This window comes from Phalaenopsis equestris, unplaced genomic scaffold (genome assembly GCF_001263595.1).
Source record: "Phalaenopsis equestris unplaced genomic scaffold, ASM126359v1 Scaffold214330, whole genome shotgun sequence".
NCBI classification, from domain to species: domain Eukaryota; kingdom Viridiplantae; phylum Streptophyta; class Magnoliopsida; order Asparagales; family Orchidaceae; genus Phalaenopsis; species Phalaenopsis equestris.
In genome coordinates this window covers 93,902-106,903 of record NW_018233122.1, presented here as the reverse complement: position 1 = coordinate 106,903, position 13,002 = coordinate 93,902, and the positions used below count along the sequence as shown (strand labels likewise).

Sequence of the window (13,002 nt, the reverse complement as noted above, 5' to 3'; positions counted from 1 at the left end):
TAAATGAATAATTTGACACTCAAAAATTATAATGTTATCAACAAAACTGCAATCACTAAGGTGAACTTTACTTTTATAATAGGCTCAACAAGAAAATAAAAATCTACACTTACTACGACACCCGACTTTTACTACACCACCCTGCAAAATGAATTTTCTATGAATTTTTAGTATTATTTAATTAATTTTTTTTATTCAAAATTGATCGATTTTAGATTTAGTCTTCTATTTGTGAAGATACTCATTTGGTAAAAATATAGTATGATTTGGAGTTTAAATGATCAACTTACGATAATTTTATGTCGAACGGGTTTATTTGTAAAATGAAAAAATTTACAGATATTATTCTTTCAAAATGATGCGAACATTCAACGGTACAAACATTTTTTAGAAAACATAACGACTAGAGTTCAAAACATTCAATTTTCCAAGGAGCGTAATAAATCTAGTTGGTATTCTGCATTCAATTTCACAAAAAATTCTCTGCGAATTGGATCTTGTAGTAACTTGACACAATTGATAAATAATTTATTGTCCGTCTTAACCTCAGCATGTGTATTTAGAGTTTGATGACACCCCTTGATAGATATTTCCTGTGAAGCAGAAAGCTTAACTCTGCAGGATTCAGCTAGTTTTTCGATTGTGCTCCTGACGAATGCGGCTCTTTTTTCCTTTTCTCTACTCTAGGCCGTTTTGGAACGGATGTAGACTCCACATCCCTTTGGATTTCGCAGGGCACTCCTCCTAAGTCACTTACATGATTGGTTCCCAGGACATCTGCTGCGCCAATGAAGTTAGGCTCATATGGGGTAAAAGCATGAGCTCCTGTTACAACAACCCCCTTAAAAATGCCATCCAACTGCTCTTCCATTACTGGATTGATGTCATTGAATTTGAATTTCTTAGTTGCTGGCAAAACCTACACGGCATAAAAATTTGAATTAGCTAAACCCTCTTAATATAACTAAAAATGAATAATGAAAGTGATCAAAGGTATGTCATTAACTCTAGTTTCTCGGCCCACCAATCATCATGAACATCTATTGTCCGTTGCACTGGATCCCAGCTCAGACCTGTAGTTCCCCTCTTAAGTTCTCTCCAAATATTTCAGTCCTTCTTTAATTGATCATACTTGTTATTCAATTTCATCATATCATAGTCCGTTCCTGTCAATTCCTTAAATTTTACCATAACATTTTGTCAACCTTCTTTGTTAAATTTGTTAAAATATGTGGTCGTGGTCGGTCTATTTCCCAGCTCAACCTCCCTAAGACAGAGATCACAGAAAATATCTGTGTCATCTCTCTCCCACATGGCCGATAATCCAACATCTTTTTTTTTATTCATTGCTCAATTTACTAGCACAAGGGAAATTGAAAATGAATACATTAAATAACATTAGCAGCAAATATTTAACCAAACAAAAAATCACCTCACAAATAAAATAAAATGTTTATCAATAGTTATTTCATTAATAGATTGCCTCTCATTGAGCATGCATAATTAAAATCAGGGGAGTTTACATAAATTCTTATCTATTGAACTATCTAGCCATTTAATATTTATATTTACATGTATAAAACTCAAATTTTTAAAAGTGCAATGTTTTTTTTTTTGTAATCAGAGGTTTAAGACAACCATGAGTTTATGACATAAGAGTTTTGTAAATATAAATGTAAAATGTTTGGTGTAGTATGTGTAAATGTATAGCAAATGTTTGGCACATTTGTAAATTTGGCTTTAAGTTATCATAAGTATACTACCAGCAATGATGAATCTCTAAATTGCCGCAAATATTGTCACTACTTCATCAACCAACGTTCCAATGAAGCAAACAGGAAAAATGAATGAATTTGATCAATGCTCAAGGCTTTCTAAAAGATGGCATGATGCCAAAGAGAAGCAAAGTCTTGGCAACGATATTTCATCAAGAAAGGAAAGCATTTGAAGAAAGAAAGTATGAAAAGCCATCCTGGGAGTAGAGAAAAAGGGAAGAAAGCTATCGGCCGCCTAGATTACTTGGAAGGGGAAGAATGTCGAAGAGAGAAGCTGCAAAGGATTACCGGCCGCCTGAGATTAACATTGGAAGAAGCAGGGAGAAAGGAGCTGAATGTCGAACCCGGGGATTAACGCAGGAAGATGCAGGGAACGAGATGTCGAACCCTGTGATTAACGTCGAAAGGGGATTAACGCCGGAAGATGCAGGGAGCGAGATGCCGAAATGTGCGATTAACGCCGGAAGGGGAGTTGAAGGCCGAACAAGATGCGAGAGAACGGAAGGCGGGAACGGGAAGGAGGCCGGAGCGGCTAGGATCGCGAGCTAGGGCAGAGAGCGGGATAATAAAATTACAGGCGCGCGAAGTGCAACGGGAGTAATTTACGAATAAACGCACGGAGTAAACGCCACCCGTGGGGGGGCATACCGCGGGGCAAATTGTGCCAAATTTCAAAACAATTTTTTTTAAAAAACTTGCTCAAATGTGCAAAACAAACACTACAGTCACATTTTGCAAACATCACCATAGTTTTAAGCTATCCCAAACAGACCCTTAGACCACCTAAAATTTTCATGTCACATCAAAAGGATCATTATTTTAACTTAAAAAAAAGTGAAATGCATATTTTCATGTATAGTGAAGCTGTCATGTATGTAAAATTTAAAGTTTAAGAGTTAGATATATAGATGGTGAAGAATTGAGAGGCATGAATGTAAAACTTTCATATGTATTTGAATATGTTAGAAACCAACACACTTGATGTGCTACCTCACCCTAATTAGTTCTCTTCTTCTCCCACTTCAGGCCATTTGGCTTCAATAACATTTTAACTCAAGTAGAATTTAATAAATCTGACCTTAGTAAAATCTTGTGTTTACGTTTTGAAAATTATTTGGTATGATAAATGCTAAATCTGATAAGCTTGTTGAAAACTTGTTTTAGGATTTAAGTATATTAGTTGAAGTATGTCTTAATATTACATATTAAGTCTTGTTGTATGCCAACAAATTGCGGTGATAAAGTAATTTTTTAGTATCTAGTGTTGCACGAAAGTCATATACAAACACATAGTAATTGAAGTTACAAGTAGAGGCACTGGAAGTTTTTACTTGAAATACTTGTAAAGGAAAAAAACTACGATGTTGAACAGTCAAAATGAAGATACGTACAGACCCTTGTCCGATAAGCGAGGAAGGGTTACATTATTCTTCAAAGTACAATGATTGTGTGCAGAATAAATTGTTGTATAACGATCAACATAGTTGCAAGTGGGAGAGTTGATGAAGCTTCAAAGCACTTTCTTCCAAGTGCATTGTTGCATTGCTTTGTATGGTGACTAATTACTCCGCAACATTGGTCTTTACTCACAATGTTTCGTACTTTGTTACTCCGTGACATTGGCCTTTACTCCACAAGGTGCTTCTTTACTTCGTAGCATATGTAGCTACTCTGTGAGAGATTTCATTGCAACGTGCAGGCATGGATGATTGTTATCGACAGTGACTGACGACTGGTGGTTGGCTATTGTGAAAGCGGGGAGCGTTTGTCCGGTGTTTGGTATAGAACAACACCAAAATTCTAGTCATTCCTCTCGAGCCAACTACAGGTCCAGTTCTTCCTCCGGATCAAGATTTATGTCCCCTTTAGTGAATTGAGATTGATGCAAACTCATTTCCATATATTACTTGATCGACATGTATGCTTGCGTGATTAACCGACTTGCCTCAAGAGTAATTTTGGACGTCATTGATGGGTTGAGGATTCTACTTTGAGGGTGATGAGAGTGATTTTTCACTCTTCAAACGATATGTGGTTGTTGACCATTTACAACAATTGGATCAGGGTCTTCGGTCACTGCACGACCCACATCACACCAGAATGGACCTTCCTTTAGCCCTTGGGAAAAGGAATTATGCATTACTACGGGTTCTAGATGCCCATTTCCAGCATCTACTTCTGAAATCAAGTGATGAATGTGCAGTAGCTCTTGTTTTGTCATTGCCTTATCTGCATGACGGCTTGTGAACTTTTATGTGGTTTCTAGGCACTAGCAAATTACACAACAAACATCCTTTTAAAATCAACTAACGAGGTGATTAGTTTTGGCGATAGCCCATTAAACCACCTGAGGGTTGACTCCCTATGTGCGGTGAAGAATATACAATACTTCAACATGTTTGTAATCTTCAATAAATAAATGATCAACTTAAATAAGGCTATGTTGTTAGTTGGATCAGTCTAACCCTTGTGCATATCCAAAACATGAATCTTAAATTTATATGGGGGCCAAATTTTAAAAATCTGTTGAGAGAATGTGTTCTCTGGTTGGCGGGTACTTCATTTTGTCTAAACTATTGTTGATCTATCAGTGCCAACCTAGTACTGTAGAAGTACTTGGAATCTCTGATCTTTTGTTCTAGCAAATTTTACTTTTTAGTCGTTGAACGTCGACGCTTCCTATTAGGGGGTTTTCTCACCTCCCCGAGCCAACACTTCTTTGAGATTGTTCATCATCTCATCCTTCAACCTGGATTTGTTACTACACAAATTCTCTAGTGCACTTTGTATTGGCAATATATATATATATATATATATGGGAGAGCATAAACCGATGAATTATCTTTTCAATGGCATCAAGTATGCTAAATTATCTATGGATCTATAAAAAAATGTGCCTCATTTTGTCAAGAGGATATTTTTTTTTAGTAAATTTAGTGATGAGTTTTACACTCAATCTTTATTATGGGAAGTTATAGATGTTGAATGAATGGAATAGTGAAATTAAAGGTGAAAGTTGTACTTAAAACTCCATTATAAAGTGTTATATTATTGAAAATAATAAACTTACAAAATTAAGAAAATAAAATTTCAATTAATTTCCATCATGAAAACCTATTATAATGTGGTCTAATACATTATTAATAACAACAATTAATAATGGTTATCATGATGTGATCTAATAAACCATTAATACTAATGACTAAGAAATTGGCATGATGTGACATACAAGTAAGAATTCAATGTATATATTTATTTATAGAGATTATGAGTGGTCTCTCTGCAAATAAAAATTGTATCTAGACCAATCAGTCGAACAATCCATAGAGATTCTTATAATCAGACATCATATTTTGGACATTGTAGTGCTTTAAAGATGTTAGAGTTGAGCGATATTAGGTTCATTGAATTTATTTAATCAAAATGCTTGATTTGATTATAAGCTCGTTGGATTTAGAATCCAACTGACGTTGCAATTAGCCAACCATTGCTTTTAAAAGTGATTTAATGACTTGAATCTGGTCTTAATTTGACTCGAATTTGATTAATTTTTATGTCATTTTGTTTGTGTCGTCGAGTTGACTAGTTTATCTATAAATTCATGAAAATTAAAGTTCTTGAAGAGTTTTAATTTTAGTTTGAATATTTTTGCTAAAAAAAATGCTCCAAGATTTGCGTTAATCGCCTCAACATTTGCGTCAAATGACAAATTTTTATTGATAATCTCTCATGTGAACATTTCGTCCAAGAGATTTTTAACTTCGTTTTTCGTTGCTTGCAAGTGATCTGAAGCAAAACTTTGCTTCTTCTGGATGATTGTTATAAAAATTGGGACCGCTTTTAAGGAATGCATGATTACTTATAGGAACCAAGGGCATATCACCTGGAGCCAAAGCGAAGGTATTCTTGTTCCTCTTGAGACAAAGTACTATGATCTTTGCTTATCGAAGATTAGAGAAAAGAGTTACGCCGTTCATGAGGGATGCTTGTTTGAGAGTGAAACAGAGATCCATAGAGAAGCTCATCGAGATGTGTCTGTTTGTAGATTAAAATTTTTGACGTTAAGCATCATCAATGAGTGCAATTGGGTTTGCTTGAGGTAGCATGATTGTGATATATTTTTATCGCTGTTGGTATCGATTTCTGATGTCACGTGTGTAGGGTGTACACATGACTATCTCGAGACAATTCAGTGCTCACTCATAGCATCCCAAATTAAAAATCAAAGTCCAGATGATTTTTAATTTGAGTTTAAATATTTCTTTCTAAAAACTGCTCTATGATTCATGCTAATCTTTGCGAGATTCGTGCCAAATGACACAATTTGTTGTTGATGACATATCAAACCTAATTAAATTAAATTTTTAAATTTTTTTATAATTTGTTAACCATTAATTAAGTATTTCTAAAAATAATTGGAGTTTAAAAATAATGTCTTTACTATGCACAATGCTTTGTTACTCCAAAGCGTACGTCGCAACTCCATGATGATATTCATTGTAATGAATACGGGGTGGTCGACGGTGGCCAGCGAGTAGTGTTTGACGGTGGGCGATAAGCGGTGGTCGAAATTGGTCGGCGAATGCAGGAGCGGGAAGTGTTCGTCGGGTCTTCGGCCCGGAACTACTTGGAATTCAATCCCTTTTTCACTATTCAGCTCCATGTCCAGTTCTTCCTCTTGTTCAAAGTCTATGTTCCCATCCATGTGGGGGCGGGGTGCGGGGGACTTTATTCATAAAGTATGTTGTGTGGTCTCCTGCAAATAAGAAAGAATTTTGGACATTGGAAGACCTGGAGAGATTAAGAAGATATATTGTGGACATCTTAATGCTTTAATAATATCAGAATTGATTGAATTTGGGCTCATTAGATTCGTCTCATTGAGCTCAATTTGATTATAAACTCATTAAATTTGGAATCTATTTGACATTTCAGTTAGTCACCTAAATCTTTTAAAAGTAGTTTAATAGTTGATTCATACTTGATTTGACTCATATTGGACCAATTTTTTTGTGATTATGCTAGTCTCATCGAGCTGGTCAATTTGAGTATAAATTTACTGAAATAAGAATGTTTTTTTGTAGAAAAAATATTATGATATTCGAGTTGATTGTCTCGAGATTCATGTCTAATGACAAAATCTATTCAAGATTAATCCTAAGTAAATTAAATTTAAATTCTTTTATTTACAATTCTATGAATAATTAATTAAGTTATTATAAAACTAATCAATCACAAATAATAGCTTTATTAAACTAATTATATTAAAGGATAAATTAATATTCACTAATTGAAAATTTATTAGTTATTTATTAAACGAATTAATAATTATTATAATTTTATGAACTAAGTAAAATTTAATCTATAAATATATTTTTTTATTAATTATTAAATAGTTATATATAAATATTTCTAATTTCATCTAATTTAATTTAAATTATTAATCAATGAACCTAAATTAATTGAAATCAACTTTAATAAAATTAAAATTAAAATTAAACCCTCGCCATGAAGTTCTTAACTCCCGTCTCTTCTGGTTTAACCGAAACCATCGCCATCGTTCCTGTCCTCCCGATACAATCGCCATTAGAGCTAGCTGGGAAGGCAGCGAAGGATCGCGGCGTACAAAGACCTCCGAACCATCTTTCTCCTTCTTCCGCTCCGCTCCTACCGGAAGCCATCGAGTGAGGTAACTCTTGTCTTTCTTATTCTTCATTCCACCCGCCTTCATGCGCATCAGTCCTCAAAATTCCCTAAAACCGCCTTCCAATGGAATTTTCTAAATCCTGGATTTAGGCAAAACAGATGAAAAACGGGATTTGAATATGTCTGTTTGGCAGGATTTAGGTTAATTTCTGCTTAAATAACTAAACTGTTCTTAAATCCCGCTCAAATTCTGGTACCTAGCAGCCCCTACGTTGCCGTTCATCCTCCGCGCACCGTAGTCTCTGCTGTCTTTCACATTTCTTCAGTTTCTTGATCAACAACCGGCGATTCTTCTATTACCTTCGTATATTGCATCTTAATCATAACCGTTCATTCCACTCCGTCGTTTTTCACATCGGTCACCTAGCAACGGAAGTGGATCGGTATATTTTCATTCATGCGTTTATTTTCGAGTCTATTTTACTGGAATTTTGATAAATGGGCATGAAATTGATATAAATTTAATGGAAAACCAGTATTAAAATCAAGCAATTTAAGCGGACTAATGTTATTGATGGTTGTAGCTCTCGTATTCTTCTGATTTAGATATTATTCTCACGTTGCCAGGAAACAGGAGCGATGAAATGGGATAAAAGTAGTTTTTTGCGATCATTAGTTGGATGTTGTTCTCCATGCACCCTATTCACTTTCTTCATACTTTATTCAATTATTTCCCAATTTTTTTCACTGTATTAACATTTTTATGCCTTTTTAAGGATGAATTCTCTTGGCATATGCATATTTCTCTACTAAAATATCTCATTAATCTGCTACAATGTTATGTAAATGTTTTGGGCGATTTATCCAGTTATTTTAGCTAGATATTACTATATATTGCTGCTATTTCTGCAGCTAATTAAAAAAAAAAAACATAATGTTTTGAAAATTATTCTTCAAGTAGGAGAAAAAAGTATATTAGGATTTCTATAGTACATAAAAACGATGGATTTGTGTTTCAAATTTTCCTATTTTTGATCAGCTAGTTATTGTTGTTCTTTGAGAGTTTTGGTTGTAATTTAGGTTCTTTTTTTCTTTTATTGAGAAATAGTTGAGATTTGTAATGCTATTGGAACAAGATGATAAGTTGTTATAATCATTGTCTGAAATTATTTAGGGGCATTTATATGCATAGCACCTGATTCCTATGTTCTTTCATATCTAACACCCAAATCTTACTTCATTCCATTTTATACCATTCAAATCTTTCATATCACATAAAAAATATTTCTAGTTTAACTTTTAAAATGTAAAACATATATTTTCACGCATAGGCAAGGTGACATGTATGTAAAAATTGAACTTTAGTTGCTAGATATGTAAATACATAAGAATTGAATGGCATGTATGCAAATCTTCCAATTATTTATTGCCTCTTCACATCCATGTTCACCCAGGATGGTGTGGATCGTCTTTGTTGATCTATACGGGCCAAGTGCAAGGCCAACCTGCTTTCTAAGAGGGATCACTACAGTAGAGGTGCTAGGATAATCTTGCCAAAGCCATCAATACTAGCATGTTTGACCGCAAAGTTAACTAATAGAAGTTGCCCTAGGAATCAGAGTCACTTTCCCAACTCAACCAGGGAACTCAACCTCAAGGCCTATTAGGCGAAGTCATTTCAGCAACATATGACTGCAATTCACCAAACTCTGACCAACCTCGATGAATTTAGTTAGTTGCTTCTTATGGATTCACTTTAAGTGTAGAACTCAACATGTAATGAAATGATTGTGGGATGGTTAGGCTCTTTGTGAGAAAGTTATTTGGTTTATTTTTTTTATATCACCTAAATATAGCTCTTTCTATAGCTCTATGCCTTGACACTAGCATATAAATAGGAGGTCCGAGGGTGAGCCAATCCCTTCTAAACCTTGCTATAGTTTTGTACTTTTTAGCAATATAGTGAAATCATAGAGCTTATCTCTGTAGATTTATTTTCTTGTCTCTTAGTCATCATTGTCAATAAAGTTCTATTATTGCTCATTGACAAATTTGAATTTAACAACCACCTTCTCCTATTTCTTTTCGGACTATAAATTTAAAGATTAAAAAGATTTTGCTTTAACTGTTTTCTCATTAAAAATTGATGTGATTTTATTTTTTATGTTATGGAAAGAATGATTTTGAAACATTTGATGGTCAATTTACCTTGATCAACCAATATAGCTTGCACTGCAAAAATTGAAAGTTTGATTTAATTTTAATTAACGTGAACATAAAAGGCTAAGCATTTAGTTTATTTGTAGCATGCACCTCTCCACACACACACACACAACCTTTTTTTTCTCACATCACTACATTTCTTGAAATCTATTTGGTTATTATTTACATATTTGAAATTTGCAAATTTGCAAAATTTTTATCCTGTTTTCATTTGTATGCTAAATGCCCTTGCTATGCTTCAAGGAACCAGTGGGTATGTCCTTTATTTTTATGGTCAATGGTAAAAGGAGATGCTCCTAAATGCTAATATATGAGCAACATTTTTGTGTGGTGTATAGTTTTCGCTTTATTTATTTTCACAAGTATTAGTTGTGGCATGCCATCATTCACTCAATTTATAATTTATCTAGTAATTATCAATTTAGTTGTCCCTAATTTTATTATTTCATTCAACATTTTGTTAGTGACTTTGTCTCATATTATTTGTGGGCTCTGAAAATTCAACAAGCAGCCCTAAATTCTCGTCGAGAGCTTAACACGGATGTGTGTTAAGTTCCGGGTCGAATTTTCAGAAGATAGATAAGATAGTAGATAAAACACTACCCAGAGATTTCACCCTCATTTTGCGAGGACTTTAAGATTTTGGATTTGAGTTTTTCTCATAGACGCAAGTTTTTATGGTTAAGTACCCCTCCTGATAACGAGAGAATACTTTTGATTGAGGTTAGTCATTAGATGCTAAATATTCAGATTTAACATATAGTAACATCAAATTTTAAATTTTAAATTATAAAAATTATCACCGTGAGCTCGAAGTGAATGGTGGGGGAAACGATGATGAACTTGATCAAGATCCTTTGGTTCTGTCATCCCGGGTTGCCATGGTCCCGGGTCTACTTAGCTAGCGAATGTGGTGAACCTAACCCGACAAAAGGATCCTTGCCAACAACCATGGGTTGATTCGTGCAAGGGTACCTTATAGACCTAGGGGGAATGTTTGTCTAAGAGGACTATTCTAAGTCGACCTTAGCTGAAAGATGACTCTTTGCCCTATCAAGTATACCCTATGATTTAATACTCAAAATTGTAGATTATCATTGAAGAACATACGAACTACAACCGTGACCGTAATATAATGGTGTCATTTTGTGGCAAATCACCCGGTCAAAGGGCTCTAGTCGTAATCGCTTCTTTGTGATGTCATTTGACGGTAAAACCACACCCTTATTGGTATAAAATTGAACGTAATGTAATGATGTCATTCTGACAGATGACTCGAACCACATCCTTATTGGTATAAAATTGTTTTGAGCATGGATTTTGTAGTATACTTGATATGATATTAATTCTTTGTGAGCTCAAGTCCACATTAGATTTTTTTACCTCGAAAAACGGTTGCGGAAGGTGGATGAATTTTTGCTTCAGCTTTTTAATGATAGATTTTTCATTTGATTTTTTTATAGACTATATGGTTTGAAATTTTGACTTTTATAAATAGATTGCCTTCAGTTGGGATGTGCAATGAGTATACCGATCACCGGGGAAAGTTTTTCTCGAACCTTGTTGACTCTTTCCTTCTTACTGAGGATCAGGTTCATAGTATATATTATTTGTTCATTTTTAAATAATTTAATTTTGAAAATAGACCCATCCGATTGAAATCTTTAGTCAACTCGATCGTCATCGAGGAATGATGTCTTTGAATCCCGTCGACTCTATCCCACTTACAGAAGATTTTATATATATATATAGAAATAGACTGAGAATTGATTTTAAAAATAAACCCCCTATGTTTGAAATCTTTAATCAACTCTGCCATCATTGAGGAATGATGCCTTTGAACCCTGTCAACTTTGTCCCACTTATAGATGACCAGATTTAGGGTAATTTTCAGTGAAATCCTTTCCGAATAAAGACTGAATCTATAACTCTCTCAGTGTAGATTATTATATATATATATATATATATATTGTTTGAGATTTAATTTTGAAACCCGTTCGGTTGAAATCTTCAGTCAACTCTGTCATCATTGGGAATATTATGACTTTCAACATTAAAAACATTGGTCCTGTCAACTTCAGTTGCGGTAAGGAAGATCAGGCTGGGTCAGCGGGGGCTCAATCCCGTCGACTCCATTCCATATAAGAATGAGAATCGAATTGGCCAAAGTGGGGGCTCAATCTTGTCAACTCCAGCCCATATAAAGAAAAGAATCGGATTTGTCGAAGTGTAGGAATTACAACATCGTCCTGTAGCAAGGCGACCCATTCGAGAGCATGCATAATTACATAGATTTGAATTTGGTAATTGAAAATTAGATTTTTGTAAAGTTTTGAATTGTGTGCATGCCTTTCGAGATAAATTGACTATTTATTAAGCATGTGTTTGACCCACACAATATTCTCAAACGAAGAAGTTTAACTTAAGATTATTGTCGGAGCACACGTAGATGTTTTATATTGTTGATTTGTTTGATTTTTAGGGGATTTTATAGTTATTTGCATGCGCATATTATTATTAAAATGAGTGCGAATATTTTCATTTGAAGCCTCAACTTCACCTTCTGTCCGCTCGTGTATCTAGAGGTGCGGACCCGACGACGATGAAGACGTTCTGGACCTCGATTGCATTATTTATCTCTCTCATACTTAGCTCTCATTTGAGTGTTTAAGTGGACCCCCCCTCCGCACGCAAAAGTTTCATTCAAGCTTGTTGACGAGTCCTCGAGTCCGATGTGAGTCGTGCATGTTTTATTCATATTTATGATTTAAGTAATCATTTCAACATTTAATATGTAACTTAGGAGCTTTTATTTGATTGCATTTTTTTGTTCAGATAAGTTCAATCTAGCTGCTCTTTCACGATCGACGCTCAAATAAAATCTGGCAGTATTTTGACAGCCTCTTGGCATCATCCCCCGTTTGGGGGCTGCATCAGGAGTCTGGGTCAGTCCACCATGCAAAGAAAGGCGTGTATGGGTGGCTTGCGCCCCGACAAAAAATATGTGTATTTCGCCACGCAAAGAAATGCGTGTACGATACTTAAAAAATGCAACAAATCCTCGTCACGCTAAGTGTGTAACGGATGTCACCACTGCAATCTCAGGCACTTGCAACATATTTCTCCACCGCATAAAAAAAACGCGTACGGGTACTTAATTTATAATTATCTATCACGTCTCGATTGTCGTGTGCGAGCTTCATCCTACCATGTTAAGAAATGCGTGTATAGGGCTCCCTTTGACTCACCAAATGAGCCAAAATAACATTTCATGAGCTTTTTGATTCTCCCACTGCGTCACAAGTGCTGCGTACTAGTTTCTCCCTACCTCGCCATATAGGGTTCTGCTCGACGCACC

The 13,002-nt window shown here is 34.9% G+C and overlaps 1 protein-coding gene across 2 annotated transcripts in view; it reads left to right on the top strand.

The window, feature by feature from the left end:
- The first annotated feature begins 7,312 nt into the window (after window positions 1-7,312).
- LOC110037049 overlaps window positions 7,313-13,002 on the top strand; it is a 50,500-nt gene continuing 44,810 nt past the window's right edge. The window contains exons 1-2 of one of the 2 annotated variants that reach the window (XM_020741612.1): window positions 7,372-7,464; window positions 7,686-7,864. The gene's annotated coding sequence lies outside the window, so the exon portion shown is untranslated. Of the gene's footprint in view, window positions 7,465-7,685; window positions 7,865-13,002 lie in introns of both variants that reach the window. The other variant, XM_020741611.1, reaches the window with a different exon arrangement.